This window comes from Sus scrofa, chromosome 4, assembly GCF_054392235.1.
Source record: "Sus scrofa isolate SSC_HxYL_T2T_F1_AM1 chromosome 4, Sscrofa_HxYL_maternal_Yorkshire_Landrace_v2.0, whole genome shotgun sequence".
NCBI lineage: Eukaryota > Metazoa > Chordata > Mammalia > Artiodactyla > Suidae > Sus > Sus scrofa.
In genome coordinates this window covers 132322315-132334766 of record NC_139386.1, presented here as the reverse complement: position 1 = coordinate 132334766, position 12452 = coordinate 132322315, and the positions used below count along the sequence as shown (strand labels likewise).

At 43.1% G+C, this 12452-nt stretch overlaps 1 protein-coding gene across 3 annotated transcripts in view; it reads left to right on the top strand.

Moving 5' to 3' along the window:
* The window catches only part of LRRC8C (leucine rich repeat containing 8 VRAC subunit C), a 123009-nt gene that overhangs the window by 71734 nt on the left and 38823 nt on the right, over nt 1-12452 (top strand). The window contains exon 2 of one of the 3 annotated variants that reach the window (XM_085024118.1): nt 9730-10226. The exons of the other annotated variants lie outside the window; for them this stretch is intronic. The gene's annotated coding sequence lies outside the window, so the exon portion shown is untranslated. The remainder of the gene's footprint in view (nt 1-9729; nt 10227-12452) is intronic. 3 annotated transcript variants of the gene reach the window in all.

Sequence of the window (12452 nt, the reverse complement as noted above, 5' to 3'; positions counted from 1 at the left end):
CTTCCACATTTTATCGTGGTGTTACTAGGGCAACCCAAATAATTCCATTTTCTCTTTGAAGTTGATACCTCTTAAAGCTGTTATACCCTCATGCTGACTCATTCATGTTCTTACATTTTTTTCTAGTTTAATTCCTGCAGCTCCTTTCTTTGCACACATGCCTTCTGCTTTTTGATAGGCATAAGAGCTAATGTACAGTGGTGTGGTGGTTAGGTATTTGGGGGATTACAAATCCGATTGAGGCTTAGAAAAAGCTATGGGCTTTCTCACCAGAAAAGACACCAGTTTAAGAAAAAAAAGAATGGGTATACAATGGGGAAAGGATTGTCTTTTGAATAAATGGTGTTAGGAAAACTGGCCAGCCACATCTGAAATTATGAAACTCGAACACTGTCTTACACCAAGCACAAAAATCAATTCAAAATGAGTTAAGACCTGAACATGAGACGTAAGACCATAAACCTTGAAAAAAACGTTGGCGGTAAGATCACTGATCTCCGTCTTAGCAATGAGGTCTTGATGCCCAAAGCAAAGGCAAGAAAAGCAAAAACAATCCGATTACATCCAACTAAAAGGCTTCTGTGCAGCCAGCGAAATCATGAACAAAATGAAAAGGCAACATGTGGGGTGGGAGAAATCATTTCCAAATCATTTATCTGAAAAGTGGTTCATATAAAAAAATATGAAGCACTTGTACAACCCAAAAGGGGGAAAACAATCCGATTTTTTAAAAAAATGGGCAGAGGGTTTGAGTAGGCATTTTCCCAAGGAAGACATGCAGATTGCCCACAAGTATGCGAACATGTGCTCAGCATCACATCAGGAAATGCAAAGCCAGGCCGCAGGGCGATGGCCCTCACACCCAGAAAGATGAGAGAGCATGTGATGAAGCCTCGGAAGAAGGGCCCCTGTGCACGGTTGGTAGGATTGTAAACTGGTGCAACCACTGTCGAAAACACTATGGGGTTTCCTCCAAAAATTAAAATAGAACTACCATGTGGTCCAGAAGTTCCACTTCTGGGTATTTATCTCAAAAAACAAACAAGCACACACACACACACGCTAAACTGAAAAAGAGATCTGCATATGCCCATGTCCACTGCAGCATCATTTACACCCATCAAAACAGCAAAAAACAAAAACAAAAACCCCTGTGTCCTTCCATGAATGAACAGACAAAGTAAATGTGGTGTCTGTATTCAGTGGAATATTACTGAGTCATAAAAAGAAGGAAATCCTGCCTCGTTTGACAACATGGATGGGCCTTGAGGACATTACGCTAAGTGCAAATAAGGGAGACAGAGAAAGACAAATAGTATATGGTCTCACTCATATGTAGGATATTTTTTTAAAAGAACTGAACTCATAGATACAGAGACCAGATCGGTGGTTGCTGGAGCTGGGAGTGGGGAGGTGGCTGAAGTGGGTGAAGGCTGTGGAAAGTACAGACTTCCTGTTACAAGATAGATGGGTTGTGAGTAGGTAACGTGCGTCTGGCGGTCATATTTGACAGCGCTGCAGGGTGTCTTTTAAAGTTGCTAAGAGATCTTAAAAGTTCTCATCACAAGAAAAAACTAACCACGTGTGGTGATGGATATGAGTGCGACTCACTCTGATGATGATTTCAGGATATATAATACAGCACATCGTTATGGTGGACAGTTAAAATAACACGGCGTTACATGTCATATCTCAGTTACAAAAAGAAGTGATAGCTGGAGATAGTGAATAGTAGTCTCTCTTATCCAAATATATTTGGTTCTTGGGTTTTGAATAGCAAGTTTTGTGAGTTTATATAGCAACTGATTTATCACACACAAAAAAATCTATGGCAGTCTATTCCAGTTCAAATTGTGAAAATTAGATAACCAGTTTATTCCATTTTCGTTTTTATGCCATCCCAGGGCAGTCTCGTGCTTGGTTTTATTTGGGGTTTGGAGGGGTTTGTGGGGGTTTTTTCTTGTTGTTGTTTGGTTGGTTTTAGTTCCATCCCTGGCAGGAGTTCCCAGGCCAGAGATGGAACCTGAGCCACAGTGGTGACAACGCCAGATACCCAACTAAGCCACCGGGGAACTCGTCATGCTTGGTTTTATATCTCTGTCCTCCAGCCAGTCTCTTTCCAAACCACCTGCAGAGTTCAACGGCTCGTTGGTGTGCTTCTTCCCCAATGAGGTCTGGCTCACATAAACCCTCTGGGTTTGAATCTGTGCAAAGAGCTGAGGAGCAAAAAGAAGGGATGGCACATCTTGAGTCTCCTTGTTTATGGATCTCTTGTCCACATGTTCAGCTGTCACCTTGCATTTATTTTTTATCGCCAGTACTTGAGGCTTACTGGTTGGATACAAATGTTGGGGCGGTGGGGGGCGGGGCGGGGGGAGGAAGGGAGAGAGGAAGAAAGAAATGGAAGAAAGAAGGCTCTCTCCAAGGGAGGAAAGGCGGGAGTAAAAAAGGCTACAGGAGACTATCTTCCGACCAAAGACTGAACTTGCTGTGTGCAACTCGGAAGTCAGTTCCAAAGGGGGAATTCTGAGGGCGACCACTACTCTGCAGGCTGGCACATGTTTGGGCCCTCATGGTTGCCACCTTAGCTAAAGACGCCTGGTGAGTCCTGGTGACCGTCTTCCCTTTCAGTATAAGAACATGTGGCTTGTCACCCCATGTCACGCGGAGTCCGAACCAGCTTAGGCTACCCCACCCGTAGATAGAAAACATCAGGTCCAGCCTTATTCAAATCCACAGACAAAACCTTTCTCATAAATGATGGAGGACCAAATGATACATCTCAAAGGGGGAACCAAAAGCCATCACAGTGCAGACTTTCATTCTGCCTGGAACGTTCTCTGGGCCCTGGCCTCCAACTTCACCTGGGTAACTTTTCCTGCCTATACCTGTTGTCATACAGATGTCACTTCCTAAACCCCCAGTACTCAGGTCCTCAGTGTACTACCAAAGCATCCTGAACTTGCATTTCATCATACCTGTCACCATGGTGATTAGACGTCTTTCCACCTAACGTGATTCAGCAGGACAGGTGTTACGTCTGTCTTAATCTTGGTGTAGCCACATCATTGAGCTCAATACCGTGTCGATAAAAGCCCTGCTGGTCCTTGTAGAGAGAAAGACTAAAGCTGCCAGTCACTGAGGTAGGAGCTAGGATACGGTATCTGTCCTCGAAAAACCTTGGAGTAACTGTCTCCAGTGATGATGTGTTCTTCTCTCAGCCTCCAGAAAGGATGAATCAGGATCCCGTGGTCTTCTCCACCTCCTTCCCCCCAATCCCAGTCCGTTCCCAGAAGTGATTCCAACACTTTCTGTATCTAAGAACTTTGAGTAGAAATGAACCAACGTATCTTTTCACCAGCGTCTGTTTCTTTGTTGAGTAATTTACTTTGTTTTTGAAGAAACAATTTTTTTATATAATCAGTGTGAAAATTATTTAACTGTATTTTTTAAATGTTTCCATTACAGCTGGTTTACAGAGTTCTGTCAATTGTCTACTGTACAGCACGGTGACCCAGTTACACTTACATGTATACATTCTTTTTTCTCACATTATCCTGCTCCATCACAAGTGACCAGACATAGTTCCCAGTGCGACACAGCAGCATCTCATTGCCAATCCATTCCAAAGGCAAGAGTCTGAGGAAACAATTTTACTTCATGTCTGTATAACCATTTTCTAGGGCCCTGAAACATCTATTTCGTTTTTAACATGGGTCGTCTGGAAATAGGATTAAACATTACGGGACAAGTAAAAACAAACACACCCCCACAGTTGTTCCATAAACCTTGTTTTTTCCCTTGGCCCTAAGCCACCCAAAAGATCATTCGCTCATTCCTAAATCCCATTTTACTGCGGAACTTCCAAAGATCGCTCAGCTTTGAGATGTCTGACTTTTAAAAGTAGCTTAGCTTGTTTCAGCCTCCCCTTTTCCTTCTAAATCCAAGTTTCGAAATAGATGTCTGTGGCCTTTCTGCCGTTTCGCAGTATTTGCGATTAATCTCTCACACCTTCCAGTTTAACAGCTCTTGAATCAATTGTGCTCCTTTCAGTCTTCCCCGATCCACCTTTTCATCCTGCTTAGGAAGTTGTTTGAGCAAAACCGCTTGAGATACTGGATGTCATCATACAAGTTGAAGTATTCCCAGGTCTCAGTACCTTGTTCCTGTTTCCGAGGTCTTTGAGTTGTTTTTAAGGATATATTTGGCAGGGCTCTCAGCATCTTTGAGATCGTTTTCTCAGCAAGCCCTCGTCTGGCCCCAAGCCATTTTCCTTACTAATAATAGTAACTGCAAATAAACAATTTCAAGATATTATACAGTTTGTCTGTAAAGATGGCACTGTTTTAGGTCTTATTCCAAGTTAGTTGATGGGCTCTAAATTTTTCTGCGTATTTTCTTCTTGCTGCCAAAGACAAATAAGTCTGCGATCTGATGGCACTTGGACTGTTCTTGTAACTTTGTTTTTAATGAGTTATTCATTTGTTCGACAAGAGTATATTGACCACCTGTTTTGTGCCAAAGACCGTTAGGTGTTGAGAACAACGGAGACAGACATCCATCCGGAAGCCACAGAAATGAATGGCAAATGGTGTCGATGACAGGGGCCCCCAAGAGAGGTCCGCCGTGCTCTGAGACCTGGATCTGACCGGACAGGGGGATCAAGAATGGCTTCCCTGAGTCAGTGGTGCCGGAGCTAAGGTCTGCAAGATGCAGAGGAGTCTGAAAAGGGAGGGAGGTTGAAAGAACATTCTAGTTGTAGTTGTAGGTTAGCAAGGGCCTGCTACTATGGCTTCCATCTCCTTGGTAGTGACTTTTCAAGAGCCCCTTTGCAGTCAAGTAATGTAGTATATCAGCTACTTGTGTGTGTGTGTGTGTGTGTGTGTGTGTGTGTGTGTGTGTGTGTGTGTGTGTCTTTTTGTCTTTTTAGGGCCACACCCATGGCACATGGAGGTTCCCAGGCAAGGGGTCTAATCGGAGCCACAGCTGCTGGCCTACACCACAGCCACAGCAACGCCAGATCTGAGCCACGTCTGCAAACTACACCACAGCTCATGGCAACACCAGATCCTTAACCCACTGAGCGAGGCCAGGGATCAAACCCGCAAGCCCATGGTTCCTTGTCGGATTCATTAACCACTGAGCCACAGTGGGAACTCCTAGTGAGTTGATTTATATTTTCCAAGCGTTTTCTTCCTTTCGATTTTTGGCTCAGTCTAGACCTGAGAGACCCGTGGCCCTTGGCCATATTCTCCTAGAGCCTTCATATACAGAAGCTTTTTCTGCCCATCCTCGGCTTCTGGAATGTGAGGCTTTTGAGGATTGAGTATCATCATGTTAGATTTTATTCAGCTTTGCTATGAGCATGTAAGAGTTGGAAGAGGGAACCCATATAATGTCTAACTTGGAAAAGATGCCCATTAAAGCAATGGGTTAACTTCAGAGCCAAACCCAACAAATATGTTTCTTTTCAGCACAAAGCCTTGCATTAAATATTTATTGGCTTGAGGGACAAAAACCCAGTACTCCAGTTTTCAGGTGTGTTCAGGTCAGTTTTATTTTTCTGAACTAAAGAAACTCTGGTGGTTGTTACTTTCCTCCTTTGGTTCCCCTCCCCCCTTGGAAGCGGTAGGAGCCACAGCTCTTCTTTCCATCGTGGATTTCACTGAGCATGGCCAACAGGGAAGACAGACCAAGAGCTAATTTCTTGAGAACAACATTCTTGAAAGGCCCCAAAGAGATCTATTCAGCATTTAATGTTTTTCTGCTGTTGCCAACCCTTCCATGGTCCCTTGTCTTAAAAGAGAAATTTTGAAGAGTAGATTTTTGTAAGGTGAGTTTAATGAAAAAGAAAATTAAAATGGCCATATTCTAAATCCATTAATCTTTCAGTCTCTCATTTTAACCACCCGATCTCTTGTTTCTTGGGGAGAGCGACTTTGTTTCCTAGTGGTTGTCCTTAATATGGCTGGAAATTGAAAATTTTATCCTATTTTAAAAAATAAAAGCTTAGTGGCAAAATTTTCATAACAAGTTGCTGTAGCTTCCCTGTCACTTTCGGTGGGTGCTCTGTTTTCATAAGTATCAGTCTATCTGTGTTTGTGAAAGTTGTTTATAAAACACATGGAACTTTCGTTGAAACAGAAAAGCCAGCTGCCCTCCCCACAGAATCCTTAGGAACTCAACACGACAAACCACTGAGCATTTTAGGCCCAAGAACAAGCGATGGGAGAGAGCAGGTGACACCTGCCTTTTCAGGCTACTCTGGTCTGTGAAGAGTGAACAGTAACTCTCGTCTTAATGTGCCGGAGGCAGGGTCTCCCGTCTCTCCCACCTCCCTCTCCTCACCACTCCTTGCTCAGAAAGCTTCCTTCCAGGTGGGGGCGGCTTCCGGCCCTTGCTGTGTTTGACTTCTCTGGCCTGTGCTGCATATTCAGTGTGTCCGCTGCTGACACTATTGTGCTCTCTTCGTTCGGGCATGGAAACTGGACTCGGAGATGAACCTCCCTGTTTTTGACCATTGGAGGAAGGGAAAAATCATCTTGGAAACAGTCTTTAGAGATGTACTCAGTTGAAATCCAGCCTTAGGTTTTGAACGCAGAGGCGGATAAGAACTGAACATTTGTCCAAATCACAAGAATGGGATCAAGCCTTTAAGGGGAAACCCAGGGTCCTTTCAAGGTTTAGCATCCTTTGGGTGGTTGGGGGGCTTTCAGGATGCACGAGCTCCTGGAAGACGGTTGCAGGCTTAAAGGAGGAGGAAACAGTGTGGACGCAGAGGTGGCCGAGACCTGTGGGGTGCCGGGAGCGGAGGCCTCATTTCTCAGAGACGGTAGGTGTGTTCCGGGGAGCAGAGTGAGGGAGAGAATGACCACCTCTGATGGTCAGGTTTTTAAAAACGATGAGATCATAATTTAGCCTCGTTTTCAAAACAGATTTCTGAGTTTTAATGTACTTAAAATGGGAGTTCCCGTCGTGGCGCAGTGGTTAACGAATCCGACTAGGAACCATGAGGTTGTGGGTTCGATCCCTGGCCTTGCTCAGTGGGTTAACGATCCGGCGTTGCCGTGAGCTGTGGTGTAGGTTGCAGACGCGGCTCGGATCCCGCGTTGCTGTGGCTCTGGCGTAGGCCGGTGGCTACAGCTCCAATTCAACCCCTAGCCTGGGAACCTCCATATGCCGCGGGAGCGGCCCAAGAAATAGCAACAACAACAACAACAACAACAACAACAACAACAAAAAGACAAAAAAAATAAAATAAAATAAAATAAAATGTACTTAAAATGTACAGAACCAACATACGTAAATTAGTGTCGTATAAATGCAGCCGAAGCTCTTTGACCAAGCTCCCAACGAAATGGAGATCTCACCAAGAGTTATAAGTGCAGTGTTTCTAAACCGTTATACTGTCAATAAGACTTTTAGGTTTGTCTCTGTTCTCTGTCACTTGTTTCTTGATAGGATAATGTTCTGATAAGAGAGTCACAAAATGTGGCCATGGGGTACAAGCTGGTGCCTGAGGAGTCATTATCATCCATCAGTACCTCCTCTTTGTCACCAGTGACACTGTACATTAAAATTTCAATGATCCTTGATGTTGCCATTATGAATTATTCCCAACTCTTGCCCTCTTCTCAGTCTCTTCAATGGTGGATGTTCTTTCAATAATCATTATTTACAATGCGAGGCCATTGGTAAGCGTCACTTCTTTATTATAGCGTCAGACTATAGCAGAGGATAATAAAATAGAAGAATCTGGTCTTTCACAAAGTGCTCGGTGTGGTGTGTGTCTGTCTGTGTATGCCTGTGTGTGTGTGTTTAGGCTCTTCGAATTTAACAACTGTGTATTGAGGCTCTATGCTGACATTGCTCAGTGTTCTAGAAGATACAGAGATCAACAGGAGACAAAAGCTGACCTCAGTGAGATGAACACAGCAAGCTCTAAAGGCACCACTGGCACTGGGAACAGTAACCACGGGTACAGAGAGGATCGGTTACAATTCATGCTTTTGTAGGAATGTCTTTAACTGCGTGTCCCCCCGTTAGCGCTCCGAGGAGAAGGGCAGGCACCTCGTCTGCTTTGTTCACTTCCGTTCCCCCAGCACCTAGCACAGTGCCTGATGTATCTTACACGCTTTATTTTTAATGTATACTTCCACATGCATTTTAATACACATGTTATCATTATAATGCTGTAATTACTTATGGCAGGTCCCTGAGTAAATGAACCTGTGCTTGTGAGAGAGAAAAATCAACTACCGATAATAATATGTAACACATTTTTAGTGAATTAAAAGCTTAGGACTAAGCTAAAGATAACTGTGAAAATTGTTAGGTAAAGCAATGGCCTCGAGTTGTTGGAACCGAAATGAAGCACGGGATTAAAGGGATTTTCTCTAAATCGGGGAAGAGTATAATGAGAAAGAGGTATAATCAATTAAGATTGATTAAGAGAGAACCAGAATTGCAGGTAGGAATAATTTTTGTTCCCCGCCACCCTTGGGAAAATAGGTTATGCTCAACCTGCATCCTTTCCAAATAAAGCGATGGGGCCATTCCTTTAACAGATGACAATGGAAATATCCAGGGAGATAATAGCACAGAAGTTTATCCGATGGGTTGGGAGTTCACCTTGGCCTCTTATGATGCCTTCTGAGTCTAAATTTCTCCTTTATGGGATTCTAGGAGCACTATAGTTCAAGAACCACTTACATGTATTAATAATAGTTTATTTTTTATTTTATATTTTCAAATAGGGACATGAAAAGAGAAATTGATATTAGAGAAATTCTATTGAAGCCATTTGTTTCTTGGTGTATTTTAGATTCTTTACATTCAGGTCAGCATGATGTAGTGTTAGCTAAGAGGTAAGCTTCCATCAGAAGCCCTGGATCACCCCTAGCTCTGTTCCTTGAACGTGGTGCCTAATCGCGCTTGGCTCAAGTTTTTCATTCATGACACGAGAGACAGTGGATGACTTCTGAAAGTGCCTCTCAGGTTCTGCACTGTTATAACCCATCTCCGAGTTTCTCGAAGGTAGATATATTTCTATAGAACCATGTAATTATGGCCTTCTTTAGTGAATTTTTCTAAAAATTGTTGCCGTGCATGTACCGCAACTGCCGAGTGAAATACAATGTGCGGGTCATGCTCTCCTAAGAGAGAACGATATTTTTTTATAAAATAAGAAAGTTTGGCTTTTGATCCTGTTTTTATTTCCACCTTTGCTCTGCGTGAGAAAAGTAATTTGCTTTTTAATTGATGTTTTGAGCATGTGCTGATGACTGTATTTTGATTGGGAGAAGCACGAAGAACCCGCAAGAACTCACGGTATTGCTGTGTGCTTCCTCTTTGCCTCTCCTTCTCTGCGTTGGCCTCACCTGCGCCACCCTCCCGGCCCTGCCCTGTGGATTCTTCCCCTCGTGGCAGTACTCAGCAGACACATGCTCTGCTTGTGCAGTCATTATTTCTAAAATGAAAAGCAGTCGCACCCCCTTTCTTCATTAAAATTACTAGGTATTCACTGATTTATTAACTCAATTACTAAATTGCTCGTTATTCAGCAAATATCGAGTGCCTACTACTAATAATAAAAAAAAAGCACTATTGTTTACGTACTGGGACATACCAGTATACAAAATAGAATTGAAAAGAAAGTTCCTGCCATCATGAAGCATTCTTTTAAAGGAGGCATTCCTTATATTAAGGCATATAAATATTTATTGACAGATTGGATGTGAGACATAACATATAGAATACTCAAGGATGACTCCAAATATTTTGGTCTAAGCAACTGGAAAGATGGAGTTGCCATCAGCTGAGGAACGTTGCAAGAACAGGGCTTTGCGGCGCGTCGGGGAGGTGTGGATAAGAGAATGGAACTGGAGCTGGCTTGGGACCTACTGAGTTTCATGTGTCCGTGGATGTCCAGAAGGATCTACCGAGCAGGCAGCTGGTCCATGAGTCTGGAGGCAAATATGAATTCATGTTTAGAATAGATGGCATTTAAGGCATTGTGGCTTGACGCACTCCGGGGAGAAGATGCTCAGGGAAGAGAATTGGGCCAGACTGAGCACCAAGGTCAGAGGCCAGGGCAAAGACAAGGAAGCAGCCAAGGAGCTGCAGAGGGAGCCGCATGGAAAACAGGAGGAAAACCTAACAGCTGTCGCATCCTGAGAGCCAAGTGGAGAGTGGTCATTTTACACCCGATACGGAAGATAGAGCAGGTGAGGTGAGGGCTGAGAGCTGACCCACAGATGTAGCCGCACAGATGGATGATGTATGTGGGTTTCCTCCCCGTAGGATTCGTGTTGCATTTTTTAATTCCTTTGCGTGAGGACCACTTGCCGCGTGACTGATGCGTGTATCACTTGGATGGGCTCTCGTTTCCTTGAACAGTGTGTGGCTGTCCAGTCCAAAGACGATGCCGTTTTCCAACGGCCAGAAAGATGTGGAACAAGGCACAGTGAGCTGTGCCTTCCCACCCGAGAGCCGCCGGGGAACAGTGTTAGCAACTGGATTTGAGTCTAAGTAGAGTATGTTTGATATTCTTAGAGTCATGGGGTAATAAATGGAGTGGAATTTGTTCTGGATAATTAATTCTGGAGAAGATATTAAAAACTCTCCTGAGAGGACAACAGATTGTTTCAGGAGGAGCCGAATAAACGAAAGAAATAAGACACTCTGGGTTTGCAACTAACTTTACCAGTATTCTTCGCCAAAAAATTATATGATGTGATAGTTTTGAGAGGTAAAGGCTTATAGACACTAGAGCCATTAAAATGATTCTTGGTAATAAATATTTTTAGGAAAAGAATGCATGTGGATTTCTACAAAAGGATATAGAGGCAAATACACAACACAAAGTAAAAGTTTATGTATTCTTTTCTAACCCATGGATGATTTGCAGGGTTGTGTCCATTTCTGCTGCACCGCATAGTGACCCAGTCACACACACACACACACACACACACACATACACACACACACACGTGTGTGTACCTTTTCTCGTGCCGTCTTCCATCGTGTCCCCCCCCCCAAGACACTGGACATTGTCCTCGTGCTGTACAGTGGGGCCTTATTGCTCTTCCACAGTCCAAATGTAGTCGTTTGCATCCACCAACTATATATTCTTAATTAGACTACGAGGATCTCTCGACTGACTTTGAAATACCGCGACTCCAAAGACATTACATAAGCTAAAATCTTACATAACGGGTTAGAAATCGGAGTACGAAGAAATATAATCATTTTGTTTCTGGTTTGGGTTTTTGTTTGTTTGGTATTTTGGGGTTTTTTTTGGGGGGGGAGTTTTTTGGCTGTGCCCGCAGCATATGGAAGTTCCTGGGCCAGGGATCAAACTCGCAGCACGGCCATGCCCCGAACCACCCCAGTGACAATGCCAGATCCTTACCCTGTTGCACCACAAGAGAACTCCTGTATTTCTAAAATAGAAAAAAAATTAAATATGAAATGAAATTATTCTGATGGCTCTTCAGGGGAAGAGACTAGGCAGTTTATTCAGAAGCGGCTCCTTCAGCTTGAAACAACCCCCGAAATGGTTGTTTCTGTCGTTTGGAAACTAGTGAAAGAGAAATTCACTAGTAATAGATGCTTTAATAGATGCTGAAATGTGTGAAGGAATATAAATTCTTTTTTCAATTAATTTTGGAGTTTTTTTAGTCGACTTCTCCTTTGTTTCCTCCCCAAATTATTCTTTGCAGCAAGAAAAAAGGGGGGCTATTCTTCATGGGCACATACTTACAACCTAAAAGAAAAAAATATTTCGTTTAATGTCTTCCTTGAGCCAGTACAAGTTATTAAGACCTCTTGGCACCTGACTACATTTCATAAAGATACACAGCGCGATGAGAGGGAGCCCACATAGAGCCTTCTGAGTTCCACGTACAGAGGAGTTTCCAGGGACATCCTTGAGTTGAAAGTTGAATTAGCCACCTTATCATAATACGCCATTTCAATTGAATAAAACACAGATTATTCAGACTTGAGTATGGGGAAAGATACTTTCTCCAAACGAAGTGAGCTTGATGCCTCAAGAAAATGCCTGATAATATTTGCCACCAGAAATAAAATTCAGGCTCTCAAGCCATGATTAGACTTTTGGAAAACGGGTATCCACCACTGAGTTTGGCAGCTTCCCATTACTTAAAAACTTTTCTGATGAAAGCAGTGGTGATATTATTGAACATGGTTTTTAAGTAGAAATTGGAAGTTTTACACAACTGAGTGAGCTAGTGTTTTCCAGACGACTCAAGTGTGTTACAGAATTGTGCATGGCTAAAAGATCTATTTAAAGTACAAGATGGATGAATAAGTTTGAAAGGTTCCTTGGTACAGTCTTCAGTGGCCATATTGCGATTAACTAAGTTAGTTTGATATATTATCAAAAGTCAATATCCACAATTATCTGAAAAGTCTGTTAGGATACTCCT